The following is an 18,024-nucleotide window of genomic DNA, read 5'->3' on the forward strand; positions in this document are numbered from 1 at the left end:
CAGGCACGGACTGTCTCACATTCATACATGGTTGTGCGGTGCAAACCTCTAACTAAGGACCACCTGCCGCTAAAGACCGCTTTCTCTGGCCCCAAGGGGTGGTCGTTAGTTACAGGTTTTACTGTATTTTAATTCTCATTATAATTTTAATATTCGCTTTCTTGTTATTGGGTTCTATGCCCGTTTGATTTTGCGAATCAAAATAAATACAAACAAACAAGCCAATGAATTGCTTGGACAAGCGTCTGAGTACACCCCCAAGGACTATAAAATTCCTCCTTGTTAGCCAGCAGGCAGGCAGGCATAGTGTGATGGTCTAAGATCATGATTGAGAAACAGAGGGTACCAGGTTCAATTCCTGCTTGGAAGTGGAAGGATTTTTTCCAGCCGTGCTGCGACCCACAGTTAATTGGGAACTCGTGGCCTAGCATGAGTAAAACATGGATGCAGTGAATGGGATTTTCGGTCTTTGACCACTTGCTGGTGAGCTTACCTACTCACCTCCCACCGCTTTAGGAGCTGCATCTGCGCCTTGATCCTTGAAGGGTGGTGGCGTTCCTACGGATGCGGAAAGCCCAGCTTCCAGCCGAGTCTCACGCGAACCGTGAATGTTTGTTTTGTTAGCCAGCTGAGTGATGGCATGGAGTATGAGTTATATCAGGGGTAGTGTTGATGTCTGGTGTAGTACAGGCGGTCTTGTCCACGGACTAGCCGGACTGTTGGATTTGGGAGATAAAGAACTCGTTGAGAGCTGTAGCCTTCTCCAGAGCCGTTGCTGTTGTGGAGTTGGCTGTCGAGAGTGTGGGAATTGTTTGCTTGGGCGCTTTCTTCAGGTGCTTCAGTTGACGGTGTAGGTTTGTCCCCGTTGACGTTGTTAGCTGGACAAAATCTGACTTACCGTATTATCTCTAATATAAGCACAGTCTCCAATAATAGCACGTCTCCAATAATAGAACACCTTGGGGCGACATTCAAAAAATAAAGTGCTCAGTCTCCATTATAAGCACACTGTGTTAATTCATTATCTGTACCGGCGAAAAAACCCTGAATTGTGTGTGTCTGACATGGATTTGGCATGGCACCATGCCGCTCTGAAAAGAGGTTGAAATAATAATGGAACCGTCTCCAATAAAGGAACGTCTCCATTAATAGCACGGGGCGGAGGTACATTGAAAAAATAAAGGACCGTGCTTATATCAGAATACGGTAGCCTGTCGCAAAAGAGTGGTTACTCGGCTACGCTGGGCTGTGTAGAGTTTCCCTTCCGAGTCTAATTGGGTCGCCTGGTAGGTGCGGAACTGTTCGTGCTTTGTTTTGATCCGGCTGAGGAGTTCCTCCGTCATCTAGAGACGAGTGGGCGTAGTATTTTTGCGGGATTTGCTTCTGGTCACTTGGCAGTAGTGCACGGTTAGTTGCAGTATCTGGTCTCTCCTGAAGTTCCAGAATGAGGTTACTGGCTGAGGGTCAGTGGGGTGTGGATCGTACTGCAGATTGCAGGTAGCAAGAGCTTCACGCAGGGAGGCAATGCGTTCCTCGCTCCACAACCAGTATGTGCTGGAGGTGCTTTGCTGTGTAGTACTGCTCCCATTTTTATTGTCCATCATCACTATAGCTCAGTGGTTAGAGCATCGCTGGCTACAAGCGAGGGTCCCTGGTTCGAGTCCTGGTGGTGACAGTCAATTTTTTCTTCAGACTTTTCCCGTTTGTCTCTTTCCCTCAAACCAGTTACTATTTTATGACTTGGGGCTCCCCGCGTGCTAGTTTGTACGTGAAGTGTGTGGGTTACAGTGAGGGCTGCGTCCCACCCGCCTGTGTGGATTCACAGGAAGTGTGAGTTATGAAGTCTGAGGAAAATGTTGAACGGCCTCTGCTGGGATGACGACTACACCATAGCTCAGTGGTTAGAGCATCGCTGGCTACAAGCGAGGGTCCCTGGTTCGAGTCCTGGTGGTGACAGTCAATTTTTTCTTCAGACTTTTCCCGTTTGTCTCTTTCCCTCAAACCAGTTACAATAATAATAATAATAATAATAATAAATGTGTGACGTTTATGATATGTGGTGCATGCAAGAGTACGCGTGTCAGAGTGTGAGGATCTGTTTCCTTCTGTGTGAGAGTGACTGTCAAGTGGATGCTGAACATGCGCAGTGCTAGTTTGGTCTGGGAATGAGAGTCATGTGTGATTCGTCCGTGGTCTGGTTGTCTTGGTTTTGGTCATGCGTTCTGTACGTATTAGTCCCTGATCGGTCGTCCTGACTTGTCGTCACTTTATCACTACTTGTTCTTTGTTGTTTCTTCATGTCATTTCCGGTGTGTCCGTTTCCTTTGTCTTTCGTTTCACCTTTGCTTTCGTCTTTCTCCTCCTGTGTCCTTTCCGTTTGTATAAGAAGTCAGAAACTCGACCACGTTGTTTGCGTGGTTGTGTGGCAGGGGCCAGGGAGAGAAGGCAATACTATTTCAATATGGATATTTTATATTTTGGTAGGTAAACAACAGAGAGAAACACACAACCCTTTTTTAAATATCGATCATAGGAAACACGAGAGCGTTTGGAGGATAATAGGACCGAAAGAACTCCACCACCCACCCCAGAGCATTACAAATCTTACGCAGGATGGCTGCCGAGCCAAGGAGAGCATTCTTTTGCAATTCAGACGCAGAGCAGCAGCTGGTGATGCCGATGGTGTCAAGTTATCCTGGCAACTGTTTGGAAACAGTGCCCAAAGTCCCAACTACCACAGGAACAACCTGAGCCTCAACTTGCCATAGCGGATGGACTTCACGAGCAAGAAGTTGATACTTGGCATGTTTCTCAACTTACTTTTCAGCAATGCGTGGGTCACCAGGTACAGCAATGTCAATGATCAGGGCCTTCTTGGCAGGTCCATCAACCAGAACAATATCAGGCCGTCGGTGCTCAATGAAGCGATAACACCGGATGGTGAAATCCCACCTAATCTTGATCTTCTGGCCCTGCGGAGAGATGTTGGCGTCTGAAGTATCTCTAGCTTCAGGCACGTTATCCTCGGGTGCAGGATGCTCCTGTACTGTTGCATTGGTCTTGGTATGCTCAAGCACAGGATCACAGTGGTGCTTGTAGTACTTGTCTTCACATGGTATTCCATGTACACGACAGAGCGACCAGTGGACCAGATAGGCGAGCCGATTATGACCCTCCAAGTAATCCCGTCCAGCGAGCTTTTAACACTCGCATAGGATATGGGCAACCGACTCGCCTGCCTTCCCACGCATTCGACACAGGTGGCTTCCACCCTGATGGAAGGTTTGGGCCTTGAGCAGGTTAGTTGCCAAGGCCTGGTCTTGTGCCGCGATGATCAGGCTCTGCGTGGTCTTCCTTCGACCAGCCTTTGTCAGCCAACTCCAGGTGTTTTCGTTGGTCAGTTGGTCTGTTTGCTGGACAAACTGTCCATGCAAGTGTTTCTGGGTCCACGCCAAGAGGTGTTCTTTTTGACGCCGACACTTCACCACCTGTGAGGAGTCCGGTGGGGCATCCTGATGTGGCCACAGGATGGGCGCAGCCACCTTCAGGAGTTCCTCGTCTGACAGAAGCACATACCGCTGCAGATTGCTTCTCTCCATGGTGACAACATCACGAATACTTTGCAAACCACGTCCAACCTCCTTGCGGCTGACGTGCATACGTGCTTCATCAGCGCGTGGATGGAGAGCTCCATGCATAGTCAAAAGCTTGCGCGTTCTTCGGTCAGCAGATTTCAACTCGTCTTGCATCCATGCCAAGATACCAGCACTGTACCGTATCAAAGCTACAGCCCAGGTGTTGATGGCTGTGATGATGCTGTGGCCGTTTAGAGCTGAACGGAGTACTCGTCGCACACGCCACTTGTACTCCTGTAGGATCTTCGTATTCATACTTGAATGGGCCATACCTCCAGCTTCAAGGAATCCGAAGTATTTGTACGTTTCTTCTGGCTGTAGCGACCTGATAGATGATCGGTCAGGCAATAGAATTAGATCAGAGGCTGCATGCTTTCCTGCCTTTAGTACAACGGTCGCGCATTTTGCCACACCAAACTGCATGCCAATGTCTTGACTACAGCCATGAACAATGTGAACAAGAGATGGCAACCCCTTTTCATTCTTTGCATACAGCTTGAGGTCATCCATGTACCCTAGATGATTGAGCTTGGTATGGTTTTGGTCCTTGAAAAAGCAAGCTGCGTCAGCCTAGCTTCCGTAAGACCATGGTGATCGGTACGAGGCAGATGACGAACAGCAGTGGGGATAAGGAGTCACCCTGGAAAATCCCACACTGAATGGCCGCCGATCCCAAGTTGTTAGTGCCGTTCCAAAGGTCAACCTTCCACTGAGCCATGCTAACAGTCATACGTCTGCGGACGGATTCGTGTATGCCAAACAGCTCCAAACAGCACTCAATCCAATCGAGAGGAACCATGTCGTAGGCCTTCTTGTAGTCGACCAACGCCATGGCCAAATTAGTTCCGACGCTTACTGTCCGCCATAGTGGCCAAGTCAATGACGAGTTGATCTTTAGTGCCATAAGTTCGTGCTTGCAACCGTTATGCTCATCAGGCAGCAGAGATGCCGCCTCAAGATGTGTTCTGTGATCTTATTGCTCAGAATGCCAGAAAATAACTTCCACGTGACTGGAAGGCAGGTAATTGGTCGGTAATTGGTGACATCACCTGCACTCTTGCCAGGGTCTTTCATGATCAGAACTGTGTGACCATGATTCATCCAAGCTGGCACTTCGGCATCCTGCAGGCATGCGTTAAGCATTCGGGCCATTGCAGTATGCAAAAAAGTAAACTTCTTTATCCAGTACCACTGAACACCATCTGGGCCTGGTGCCTTCCAGTGCGGCATGCCAGCTAAAAACCAGCTAAAAACTCTTGCACCTCCGTGATGAAAATGCACACCTCATTTTGTCCTTGAACTTCTCGAAGATCACTTTCCACAGTGGTCACCCAATCTGCCTGTTGATTAAAGGTCACGTGTGAGGACCATATGCCTTGCCACAAGGCTACAGCATCTTGTGAGTCAAGTGAGGTACCATCTGATGGTTTGCGGGGTGTAGTACCGTCCCTTTGAAGTTCAATCACGTTAGACTTGTCTCTGGTCTCTCTCAAAGGTTCTATTCCTTCGAAACTTCCGGGATCGTTCTTTTTTATTATACAGAGCTTCTAACACAGCAAAATGTAACTTAGACCTTCCACGAGTTAAAATCGAAAAGTTATCATCACTATGACTTACGACAACTAGCACTACCCGACAAATGACGCTTGATGAACGACGTCCGATCACTTAGCTCTGTCACCTTCGACGTCTGCCGTTGTTCTCTTCCGTTGGGCTGGTTTGTTTGGTTCCTGCGCTTGTATAGTGTGATATCTTGTTAACTCGTGGAAGGTCTAAGTTGCATCTTGCTGTGTTAGGAGCTCTGTATATTCGTAAACTAGATCCAGAACTATGTGGAAAGAAGGAGAATATGTTATCGTGGCAGTTGTTTGGTGTCACACCTCGTGAACGTGTGACAAGTTTTCCTTGATGTGTTCAACGTGTTTGTCTACAACTTGCAGCTTTTGTTTTTGAGTTTTTAACACTTTAATAATTTTACCGCCTATGTTGAAGTGTTGATTTTTTTTAAAGGCGATGTGGAGACAATAATCTTAATAATGCAATGAATATAACTAAAATGCGCACTCATATCACAACCATGGGGACGAATAATGTATTCAAGAACGTTTTCTTGTCCCAATTATCAATGGAATTCGTGACGAAAGAGAATGATGAAACTACAAAAGGTTTTTTACACATGCGTGTCCATTGTAACACTGCACTTTCCGAATTTCCTATCATTTCTCACCTCACCTATAGTTTTTATTACCTGGGCAACTTTTTCCTAGGTTTGTGCTATTTTTCTTACTATGCTTGTATCCTTGTTGTTTCACTCCAAGTGTGTAAATCCTATTGTAGTTTCATCATTCTCTTTAGTCACGAATTCCATTGATAATTGTGACAAGAAAACGTTCTGGAATACATCATTCGTCCCCATTAGGCCTTGACGGATTATGCTAATATTTTCGTGAACTTATGCTTTTCGCATTGCTGAAAAAAATGGCAGAATTATGCTATTTTTATGCTAAAAGTTATCATATTATGCCGCATTATGCTCACATATGCTGCTAATGTATATGATGCTTCTGTGCAAAATAACAGGGGGATTTTTTTGTATAGGGCGTTGTACTGTAGTAGCAAAAGTTCAACGGGGTCAACGCGCCGTCCGACCTACAATTGTAGCTACGACCGTCACTGATTGTAGTGGACTGGACATGTTATCAAGGGAGTCGTAAACCTACGACTTCCTCGTGCATCAACTTGTACTTGTACTTGTAGAACATGTACAACTGTATAGAATTTGATGCGAACAGGCGGATTATTCCAATTTATGTGATTCGTATGCAATTTGCCTCGAATTATGCGATTATTCGATTTTGGTAGGAATTATGCGAAATATTATGCTAGCATAATCCGTCAAGGCCTAGTCCCCATGGTTGTGATATGAGTTCACATTTAGTTATATTCATTGCATTGTTGACTTTTTCTTTCTTTTTCTATAATTATAGTTGTGTTTTTCCAAATTTACAACATTCCCTGTACTATCCTGAAGAGAAGGGAAAGAAAACGTTTGATAGAAGGAAGTGTCTACTGAATTGTGTAGATTTTCGTTGTTGCATGCGAAGGTACCGATTGCGAAACTGTTTTTTTCACCGCCTGCAAACTACCCCTTGAATTATTATTATGATGAAGAAAGAAAAAGGACAAAATGTTACGAGTTATGACAAACTGTCCACCAACGTAACCATATCTTATACAGTCAGCGAGTGCGACAAAATGGCACAAAACTGACAAGGGAGTACTGAGACATTCGGCGACCTGACACCTAGCTCCAATACTTCTCCAAGGCGCAAACCAACAACTTTCCAACTTGGAAGGCTCAGGTTCGGAAAGGTCCAAGAGGGGAAGGAAATCGCAACGAAGAAGAGCAGGAGCTTTGCGCCACGGCAACAAAGAATGCCGAAAGTTACTGGATGATGACGAAACTAGTAAGACTATTGGACATACCGGCCTGTGAGGAAAATCGCCTAGATAAGGAGCTTACCTTCATGTGGCTAAAATAAGGGACACTGAAACCTTCAACTGAAGGCATGATTATGGCAGCACAAGACCAATACCTCAAAACGAAAAATTACCAATACGCCATAATGAAGTCAATTTCTCGAACTGATGCCAATTGCAGGCTTTGCAAGGGCAGCTTAGAAGCAATTCACCATATTGTCAGTGCCTGCTCAGTTCTTGCTCGGACCAGTTACATCAAACGTCATAACCGGATAGGCAAATATGTGCACTTCGAAATGTGTAGAGCACGAGATCTACCTACTGGTGCTTCACGATTCGACCACCAGCTCAAGGCATTGGTCAAGAGTGATCGGTATCGGCTCTATTGGGAGTATTCGGTCCCAACTGACCTGAAACTATCAGCAAACAGGCCCGATCTGCTCCTTGTTGATTACAAGGAGCGCATCGCATACAATCATTATAGAGATCAGCGTCCCTGGTGAGAACAACATCAATAATAAAATGGCTGAAAAGCGCTCGAAATAATATTATGACTTGAAGCGGTGTTATGAACCCTCTAAGATTCTCTAAATTGTCAGGATCGTACGACCACACGGCACGAGGACAACTCTTTTCCTTTACACAGTATATTTCACTTCATCTGATAATTAACAATGAACACTAATAACACCAGCTATTTATAGCATGCAGAAACCGCGTACATGCAAAACATAAGCATATAAAACTGGACATAACAGCGTATACAGCAAAACGCACACAACGCATATAGCGTATGCCATGCAGCAACATCAGCGGTACGGCGGAGTCGAAATACAACATTTCAACGAATACAATGCCATAAGCGCGAAGGCCTTTCCCAATTGAGAACTGGTGGTTTACAACATTCTCCCCACCAAAGGGCTTCTCACCGCCGTACAACAATGCACACAAGTCAAAAACGATCCGGGGCTCTGACTACGCGCCCAGAACGCGTCATCTCCTGCTGCCGTGGTGGTGGTAACGGTGCTGGCGGTTCATACGCTGGCTGCTGAGGGACGATAGCAGGTTGAGCGGTATCGGCAAGCCCAGGAGCCACGTCCTGTGACGATACTTCTAATGGCACTAACCTTTGGATCGGCCTCAACAGGGTACTGGTACTCAACTTAACCTTGGCAACACGACGCTTGCCATCTCGACCAGGGAATAACTCGATGATCCGTCCCAAACGCCAGAACTGTTTGCGCTTGGTATCATCGAGAACAAAGACAACATCACCCACAGCTAAAGGGCGCGACATGGTCTGTTGGTGCTTGTTCAGCTGACTTAGGTACTCCACCTCCCAACGATTCTTGACATGCTTCAGTGTCTGACTGAGGTAACGCAATCTCGCTGACATATGCGTAGCGTCCGGGGTACCTGCTGGCTTCGCTGACGACATCCAAATGTTACCCATCATCATTGCAGGGGTTACTGGTGGCTCATCCAGGCTATCAGACACATAAGTTAACGGACGACTATTCACCACTGCTTCAACCTCATACAAGATGGTCTCAAGCTCCTGAACCTTCAGAAACGCTGTTCCCATTACCTTTTTCAAGGCACTCTTCACTGTACCAACCATTCGCTCATAGAAGCCTCCATGCCATGGTGCAGCTGGAGGATTGAACATCCATGGCACAATCAGTTTGTCAGATGCCGCCTTGAACGTTGTAGCGTTGTCAGACCTGATCCGAGACGGCAAACTACGTCTCGCGACAAACTTCCGAAATGCCATCAAAAATGACTCGGTACTTAAACTATCGACCACCTCCAAGTGAACTGCTCTGGTGGTGGCACACACAAACAATGCTATCCATACCTTCGGAGATGACTCAACCACGGCGCACGTACAACGGACCAGCATAGTCGATGCCGGTAGTTGCGAACGGCCTCTCGTGAACAACTCGGTCTTCTGGCAGCGGCGGGCAGACTTCTGAGGCAGCCTTAGCCTTGTAGCGGCGGCATGTAACACATCGCTGAGTAATGTTGCGTAGCGCTCGTCGACCACCGATAATCCAGAATTTCTGACGGATAAACGACAAGACTCCTTCTACACCTTGGTGCATCCTTTCAACATGCATTTTCTCCAACAGCAAATCGGTCAGATGATGTTTGCCTAACAGGACTGGGTGCTTGGCTCCATACGCCAACTCGCTGTGCTGAAGTCGTCCCCCGGCTCTGAGCACTCCATGCTCATCCAGAAACGGTGCAAGCTGATACACCTTCGACCCGGGCTTCACTGGTTGACCTTGCTTGATCAGCTCAAGATCCTCAGCGAAACATGCGGCTTGAACGATGCGGTACAATACGTTGTCTGCTGCAAAATAGAGTTCAGCACGAGGCTCAGTGTGCTTCCACTGCAACATCCGAGTCACCATGCCCTGTGCCCTCGACCATTTACTGAATCGGAGCCACCATTCCTTATCAGATTCTCGACTACAGGTGGTGGCTGACACTCGTACTTCTACACTGGACTCATTTGTAGCTGCGGTTGAGGATGCGGTGGGCCAGTCATTGGGCTCCGTGATCCAGGTTGGTCCGCCCCTCCAGAACGGACTACGGATCTGCTGTGCACTACTCCCACGCGACGGTAAATCTGCTGGGTTGTGAAGGCCCGGGCAATGGTTCCACACAATGCCGACCTTCTTCGATATCTCTTGGACTTGACTGACGCGGTTAGCCACAAATGTTTTCCATTTGTACGATGGATTACTGATCCAATGAACGGTAGTGAGACTGTCAGTCCAGCCATAGACTTGCGTGACGGTAACACGCAGCTCCTTCACCACAAACTCAGCGTAGCGAGCCGCTAAACATACTGCTTGTAACTCAAGGCGGGCTAACGTGGGCGGAGACACAGGTGACACTTTGGCCTTGGCAAATACCAAGTGCGACTGTCCATTGACGACTGCATACAAACAACATCCAAACGCTTTCTCACTGGCATCGGCGAAGGCATGAAGCGCAATCGGCGTGTCAAGATTGCAGCAAATCCAACGTGGTATGTCAATGCTCACCACTTCGGCCAACTCTCCCCACCATTGCGCACATGCGGCTGCGATGCCATCAGGCAACATATCATCCCAGTCGCCTCCGACTTTCCAGGCTTGCTGTAGCAGTATCTTTCCCGGCACAACTGCCGGTGCTGCTAGACCTAGCGGATCAAACACTGATGCAACACACTTGAGGAGGGATCGCCGGGTCCAAACAGACGGCCTATCGGACTCGCCTAGCGCTGCTATGCTGAGCAAGTCATCACTGGTTTTCCATTTCAGACCGAGGACTTTATCTCCGGCCTCTGGATCGCACGGGATTTCGTTGCCTCGCCACTTGCGTAACTCCATGCCAGCATCCGTAAGCACACGCACGCTGAACTCTTGCATCTCCTTGGCTTCCGAGGCATTTGACACACTAGAGACCAAATCGTCAACGTAGAAACTCGTGAGCAAGAGATCAATACGATCTCGCTCTTTGGGTGCAGACAACGCCCGTAGCTCCTTCAAGTGATGCTGAATCACCGCAGTAAGCATGTACGGCGAGCAGTTTACGCCAAATGGCAGTTTCGTTAGCCTCCAGGTTAACAGTTCATCGCTGTCGCTTCGACCGGGCCACAAGAAACGCAGGTACGGACGGTCTTCGGGATTAACCGCGACCATGAAGAAAGCCTTGCGGATGTCCGCTTGCAGCGCGCTCTTATATTCACGGAACCGTAATAGCATACCTGCGAGACTCGGTAATAGCGATGGTCCAGGGTCAACCATGTCGTTCAACGACTTGCCATCTGGAGCCGTCGCCGAGGCATTGAACACCACTCTTAACTTCGTGGTTGCAGCGTGCTCGCGGAATACACCATGATGCGGTACATAGTACCCGGCATCGCTCTCACATGGCTCCAGCTCAATTGCTCCAAGCTCGCGGTACTCCCTGATTAGCACATCATCATAGAGCGCACGCTTCCCATTCCTCTTCAGCTTTTCAAGAAGCCGCGTTGCGATGACTCTAGCTTGAGCAAAGTTATCCGTTGGGCGACGCTCATTTCGCCACAAGAGACCCACTTGGTACCCGCTGCCCTGGCGACATAGCGGGAAAGATGGCAGGTGCTGATGTTGTTCTGGAGGTTCATCCAACTGCCATAGTTGTTCAATGTGGGCTGTGACACATGACACGGTCACCGGCTGACTGTTTCGACTTAGTGCAGACGCTGGACCAGATAATACATTACCTATCTCTGTGTTCCACACCGTCTCACCATTAACTTCCTTCTTGCTGTGCAGTACCGCGTTGATATAGTCTGCACCAATCAGCATATGTATTTCGTCTGATGTCCCTTGTTGAGGCTTGTCACTCAGCTCTACTCCCCAACTGTGCCACTGGGCAATGGTCTGCGGACTTGCGCACTTCAGGTCCATCTCAAGCGTTGGTTTCACGAACGCGCGTACCCGAATGCTAGCGGAGCTACCCTGGATCGTGATGGCGTACTTATCCATGCGCTGTTGGGTTGGTTCCGCGCCGAACGGCTTCACCTCTACATTTTCAACCCCAACGTGTTCTGCATCGATGGCTGACACCAACGCTGCAGTCACGAATGACGCCTCAGCACCCGAGTCCAGGAACACGCGAACCTTCGCGTTTCGAGTTCTTCCCTCAACTCGTGCCACTCCGGTCATCAGCCGCACACTTGGCGAGTGTAGACAGCACGACCCAACATTCTTCTCCGTAACTATCTCAGTCGGTTTCTCCCGGCTGTAACCTGCTCTATCCAACACCTCATGTATTAGCAGGTGGTGTTTCCTCTGGCATTTCGTGCATCTCGAGCCTGACCGACATTCTCTGGCCATATGGCCATACTTAAGGCAGTTCCAGCAGAGTCTCTCTCGCTGCAGAAAACCCTTTCTCCCTTCCAGTGGCAGCGACTTTAGCTGCTTCTCTGCATCTGCGACCGATATCGCCATGCACTGTGCCGACGCCGTGGGCCTTGGCACGGATCGTTCTACTGGCTTCCTGGCAGTATCACCCTGTCGTCCGTGCGCGACCTGGTAAGACGCGCCGTGCTCCTGTACCTGGCGCAGTGACATCCCGTAGCACTGCCGTTCGACCAGGTACGTCTTCATCTCAGGTCCGCATTGCTCCAAGATTACCTGCTTTGCCATTGCTTGCAGCACCGGGGACATTTTACCTATATCGGCGCTATACTTGGTGTCCACCTCGCCATCTTCTGTCATAGCGAGTGTGGCCCACACTTCCACTTCTCGGCAAACACGGACAACGTATTGGTGAAACGACTCATCTGACCGCTGCTTGCCTGTCAGCAATGTCTTCCACGCTTTATCCGGAGTCTTTCCGAGCGAGGCGAGCAACTCTCGCTTCGCTTCCTCGTAATTATTGCATCCAATACATATCCTCTCCGCTTTGCTACCCGCTAGCGCGATGCGCAGTCGCAGCAGCCATTCGCTTTCTTCGAACTCGTTCTTGGAGCAGATGTCCTCGAACAGGTCAAGATAACGCTCCAATGGCTGCGTTCCATCATATGAGGGGATTTTCATCAACGGTTGACGCCCCCCGCTGTTACTGGGAGCTTCCTCTGTACCTCCCATCGCGGCTTTACCATCACCCTCATACGCATTGGCGATGCGCTCGTTAATGTCCTTTAGTGTTTTGTCAAACTCGGTGCGGAGCGCCTCCTCTCGCCGTCTGGCACTGCGCTCCTCACGCTCCTCGTACTGTTGGAGCCTCTGCTCCACATGTTCCATCAACAACTCGCCTTCTAATCCTAACCGAACTCCATTGGCGATAAAGCTGGCTTCCAAATTGTGTAGTTGCTCTGCCATGCTCGCTTCGTATCCTGGCGTGGTCGCCAAATGTTATGAACCCTCTAAGATTCTCTAAATTGTCAGGATCGTACGACCACACGGCACGAGGACAACTCTTTTCCTTTACACAGTATATTTCACTTCATCTGATAATTAACAATGAACACTAATAACACCAGCTATTTATAGCATGCAGAAACCGCGTACATGCAAAACATAAGCATATAAAACTGGACATAACAGCGTATACAGCAAAACGCACACAACGCATATAGCGTATGCCATGCAGCAACATCAGCGGTACGGCGGAGTCGAAATACAACATTTCAACGAATACAATGCCATAAGCGCGAAGGCCTTTCCCAATTGAGAACTGGTGGTTTACAACAAGCGGGAGATTTCCAGAATTTGGTCCCTCGCCCAGGTTGACCTGGTCCCTGTGGTTTTCGGTGCCCTGGGAGGCTTGGTGAGAGAGACTCCTCAATGCCTTCAGACTGTGCAGGGAGGAGACCTGGCTATTGTGCAACAGGAGGCTATCCAAGGTTCGGTTAAAATTCTAAGAACTGTCCTTAACATGTAGATGCACATCTGCTGCGTTTTCATGTACAATAGCCAAGAGATTTGAATAACGACTGATAAAGATATTTCCTCTGTTACACCCTTCATTGGTTGATATACTTTGATTTAGCACTCTGACGCTGGCCAGTTTAGGCTTTTGCACGCGGCTACAATTTGCATAGGCCATACTTGAGTCCTGGTGTCGGCTTTTGTCACTTGTGCTACTTCAGAGCGGACTCTAGACGCGTCAGCAATAGACTGGTACCGATTCCGAATCCCAATGTCAAATAATCGCCATAACAACATCAACGTCTTTATCATTAATTTCGTACAATACCCGTCGCTGCAAATTCTGTATTATTGTTTTGATATTGGAGTTCGGATTGAGTTTCTTTCCTTTCTCCTCTTCCTTCCCCTATTTCTTGTCCCTTTGGTTTTTGGCTTTTATTTTTTCGCTTTCTTTTTGCTGTCCCACCCATGGAAATATTTTATGGTGGGTCTGGCTTATCGCCTTCGAAAGAAGTGAATAAAGGAGACATAATAATACAAAAAATGTATTGTCTACGCATGCACCTACGCACGAATCACCACCAGCCAATTAGGACATTATTTTGTCAAAAAAAGTATTGAACGGTTTCGTTCCCTAGGAACGAAGGATGTTCTACCTACACTAAGCAAAAGTAATTTTAAAATTAATTTCTTTCTGTGCCGAAATTGTGAAAATCGGTACGTAGGTAGAACCTTTCAGCACCTGGGCGCACGGATCCGTCAACATGACTGTACCGTTGAATCTTGTCCCTGTAGCTGCACGTGCTTCTCGGCCTCTGCGTGGTCGTCCGCCGAAGTGTCCAGTGCAGTCTGTGTCTGAGGTGGACTCGTCCAAGTCCGCTGTGGATACGCTTGCCGACCCTCCTCCTTTTCATCGGGCGCAGGGCTGGCGCCAACCCAAACAACAGTCAACAAGAAGAAGAGACCGATACGGAAACCACCGAAACTGGCATCTGAACAATCGAGCCCCGGACTAGTCATCAGAAGCCAATTGAGGAGACGAATTGATGAGGAGTCAAAAGAACCAATACTGGAAGTGACAACAATGGTTAATGTGAAGAAACAAGGTAGACCACGGAAGCAGGACAGACTGGACGTGGAGCAGCATACTGATGTCGACCGAGGCAATCGGAATTGCAGGGATGCAGGGCGTAATGGGAGAGATTGGCAAGAGGCAGGATTGGAGGTGACAACGGCCAAGTCGTCGGGTCAAGGAAACAGAACATCGGCAATCAAGTATCACCTGTCGGGCAGTGCTAGTTGTCGTGAGTGGTATTCCGATGATGTATTCTCTGTTTTGTCGCGTAGTAGGTCTTTGTTACATCTTGCCGTGTTGGAAGCTTTGTACATACGTAAGTTAGACCCTGAGCTTTATGTTCAGAAGGATAATGTGTTGTCTTTGCAGTTATTTGGCACTGTTCGTCGTGAAGGTGCGAAATAGATCCCATGATGGTTGGTTGGTTGGTTGGTTGGTTGGTTTATTTTAATTCGCACAATAAACGGGAACTAGGCCAAATGATATAAAGGCGAATGGATAAGCCGCATTTAGAAAAGAGAGGACAGGACTTAGAAAATTACGAAAGAAGAAGTATCTGACAGAGGATCTCTTGATATTTTCTCTCGTTTTCTTGTCACTACGTTTTTGTCACTTATTGGATTTGCAAGCTGTGTTTGACTCTTCACATCTAATTTTTTTCGTGTAACTTCTACACATAATTTGAGTGATGTATCTCTGAACTTCTTTTCTTTATAGTTGTAGTCTCTTAGCTTATTTCCATCATTCCCTGTAGTATTTTGAGAAGAAGGGAACGAAAACGTTCAATCCTTTTTTGACACATGTCCTAATTGGCTGGTGGTGATTCTTGCGTAGATGCATGCGTAGACAATACATTCTTTCAATTTCTTTGTAATATTTTCTGCTTTTTGCCACCGGAGGTGGACACACCGGATGACGGTACCAAGGAAGTCAAAGAAGACGAAACCGCAGATACCAACGATGATGACTGGATAGAAGGAAGAGACGGTAAAGACGAAGGCAATGACGAACATGCCGATGCCGACGAAGAAGACAACGACACCCCAGTTGGTTCCGTCCCCAGCGAGGGTGCACCTCCAGTCTCAGTACCATTCTTTGGGGGACGACCTCGTCTAGGCCTTGACGAACGTGCCTCAACAGGCATAACGTGAAGAGGCACATGCTGGTGGATCCGTGCCTCCAGGTGCTGAAGGGTCCTACCCACGTTTAGGAACAAGCTTCTTTATTTACATGAAAACAAGTTTTGCTAATGGTGTTTGTACTGAGTGCGCAGCTTACTCTATTTATTGCGTTGATTACATTTTTATCTCCACGTAAGCTTTTTAATAATAGTAATAATATCATATAGCTATGAATAGGATGAAGGCCGCAGACATCACGCAACTACGTTACTTGTTTGACATGTATTACTGTGTATTTTATAACAAAAATATTATTGAAAACCCAGAATCGATTTTCTCGTTCCTATCATCAGTGGGAAAAAACGGAACTAAGGACACAACCAAAGAAACGGTGATGATGATCGTGAGGATGACGAGCGGAACGAGGAAGATGACGATGAGATGGACGAGGAGGAGTCGGGTGGGAAGGAGCGAGATGAGGCGGATGAATGTGTTGATCGTAAGAAGTCGGCTGTGTATCTACACTTGTTATCTCTGCCGCTAGGGTTTATCGGGTGTTAGCGGCCGTCGTGAGTTCCCTTCGGGAACGGATACGATAATTTACTTTTTTTTTTTACTTTTATCTCGTCCTGACTGTCTTGGTGTGTATGATGACTCTCATTTTTCATTACTGTGTCGTGCGCGTTATGTCCAACAGTTGAAAGTCCTAGAGGCAGTTTGTATACGTATTCATAAGCCTGTTTTGTGTAAGCAGAAAGAGCACATTGTTGCACTGAAGTTGTATTCGTAGGTTGACACTTCGTTTAGTGCCTTCTCGCCTTTGGTTATGTAATCTTGTTACCTTTTTTGCGTTTCCTCTAGTGGTTTTATTGCACTTGTATCTTGATGTTATTTCTAACACCTTTCTATTTACAGTACTTAACTTCAGTTTCTTTGGTTGTATCCTTAGTTCCGTTTTTTCCCACTGATGATAGGAACGAGAAAATCGATTCTGGGTTTTCAATAATATTTTTGTTATAAAATACACAGTAATACATGTCAAACAAGTAACGTAGTTGCGTGATGTCTGCGGCCTTCATCCTATTCATAGCTATATTAAAATTATTATCTCCACGTAGGTTATTAATAATATCATAATATGCTGTTATAAAATGTTCTTTTTGTTTCCTCAGTTCCGATACCATTCACTGATGAGCGGAACACGAAAATCGATTTTGAATAACACAAACATCCTTTTAAAAATTCCATGAACTTGTTGTCTGGCCATGTCTGCATCTATTATATTCTTTATTCTAGGGGTGAAACAATTATACCTTATCGCCCCTCCCCCCGAGACACACACATCATAGCACCATAGAATGGGGTTGCATTTTTGTTGTTTTTGCCATGTGATTAAGCAATCACGAGTGAAACGAGGGTTGCCTGCTGCTCCTCGTTGCTAGTCTTGAAGAAAAAAAAAAAAAAAAATCACGCCCATCTGCTGCTGCTGCTAGCTGCCAATATTGATGCTGTCCCTGCGTTCGCCACCTCCAACTGCTGAGGTGCCTCGTGCTGTGGCACTACCACACCTTGGTCCGCCCTGCGTTGATCCGGCCTCGTACTCTCGTACTCTGCTCATGCTGCCGTACTCTCCCGTTGTGGCCTCGTGGGTACGTCTTACGCTATTTGCGCTTGCCACGTGCTTATGTGGCCCGCCTTACCTGGTGGGCTCTCGCGCCTTATTTCCCATATAAGCATGGTGGTGTCTGTCATTGTGGGCCGGGCGGCATCCGCATATCCGGGGACTTCGCCTCTTCCATACGTGGTATGTTTGCTCCGCCACACCGCCTGTTCTATCTTGCGTACTCGGTTAGTACTGTACCTTGGCTGAGGCTTAGTACGCGCGCTGGAGTCCTTTCGTGCCATAAAAGGAACTGCTTCCTAATATAGAGATTAGGCGCCATGAGCCCTGCTTGTAGTAAACATTGCATTAGTAGCGCTGATACCTTTATGCAAATATGGGGTAGTCTCGCCCGCGCATATGGGCGTACTCGTACTGCGGCCTGGGCTTTCCCCAGTACGGCTGCCCGCCATTGCATGCCAGACACCCCCATTGTTGCGCGCCTAGCCACGCGCGTGGCTTTTGCCTGCTGCTCGGTTAACGCGCGGTTGTCAGCGATAACTACGGTTTGCCGTACGCTGCAAACCTACATGAATACTCGAGGACTCGCTCGGTTTTTTCAAAAATAATCGTACTCGGAATAGATCAGAGTACTCGTTCATACAAGGTACATGCATTAACCACAGAAATCTGCAGT

The sequence above is a fragment of the Sycon ciliatum genome, chromosome 7 (genome assembly GCF_964019385.1).
Source record: "Sycon ciliatum chromosome 7, ocSycCili1.1, whole genome shotgun sequence".
NCBI classification, from domain to species: Eukaryota; Metazoa; Porifera; class Calcarea; order Leucosolenida; family Sycettidae; genus Sycon; species Sycon ciliatum.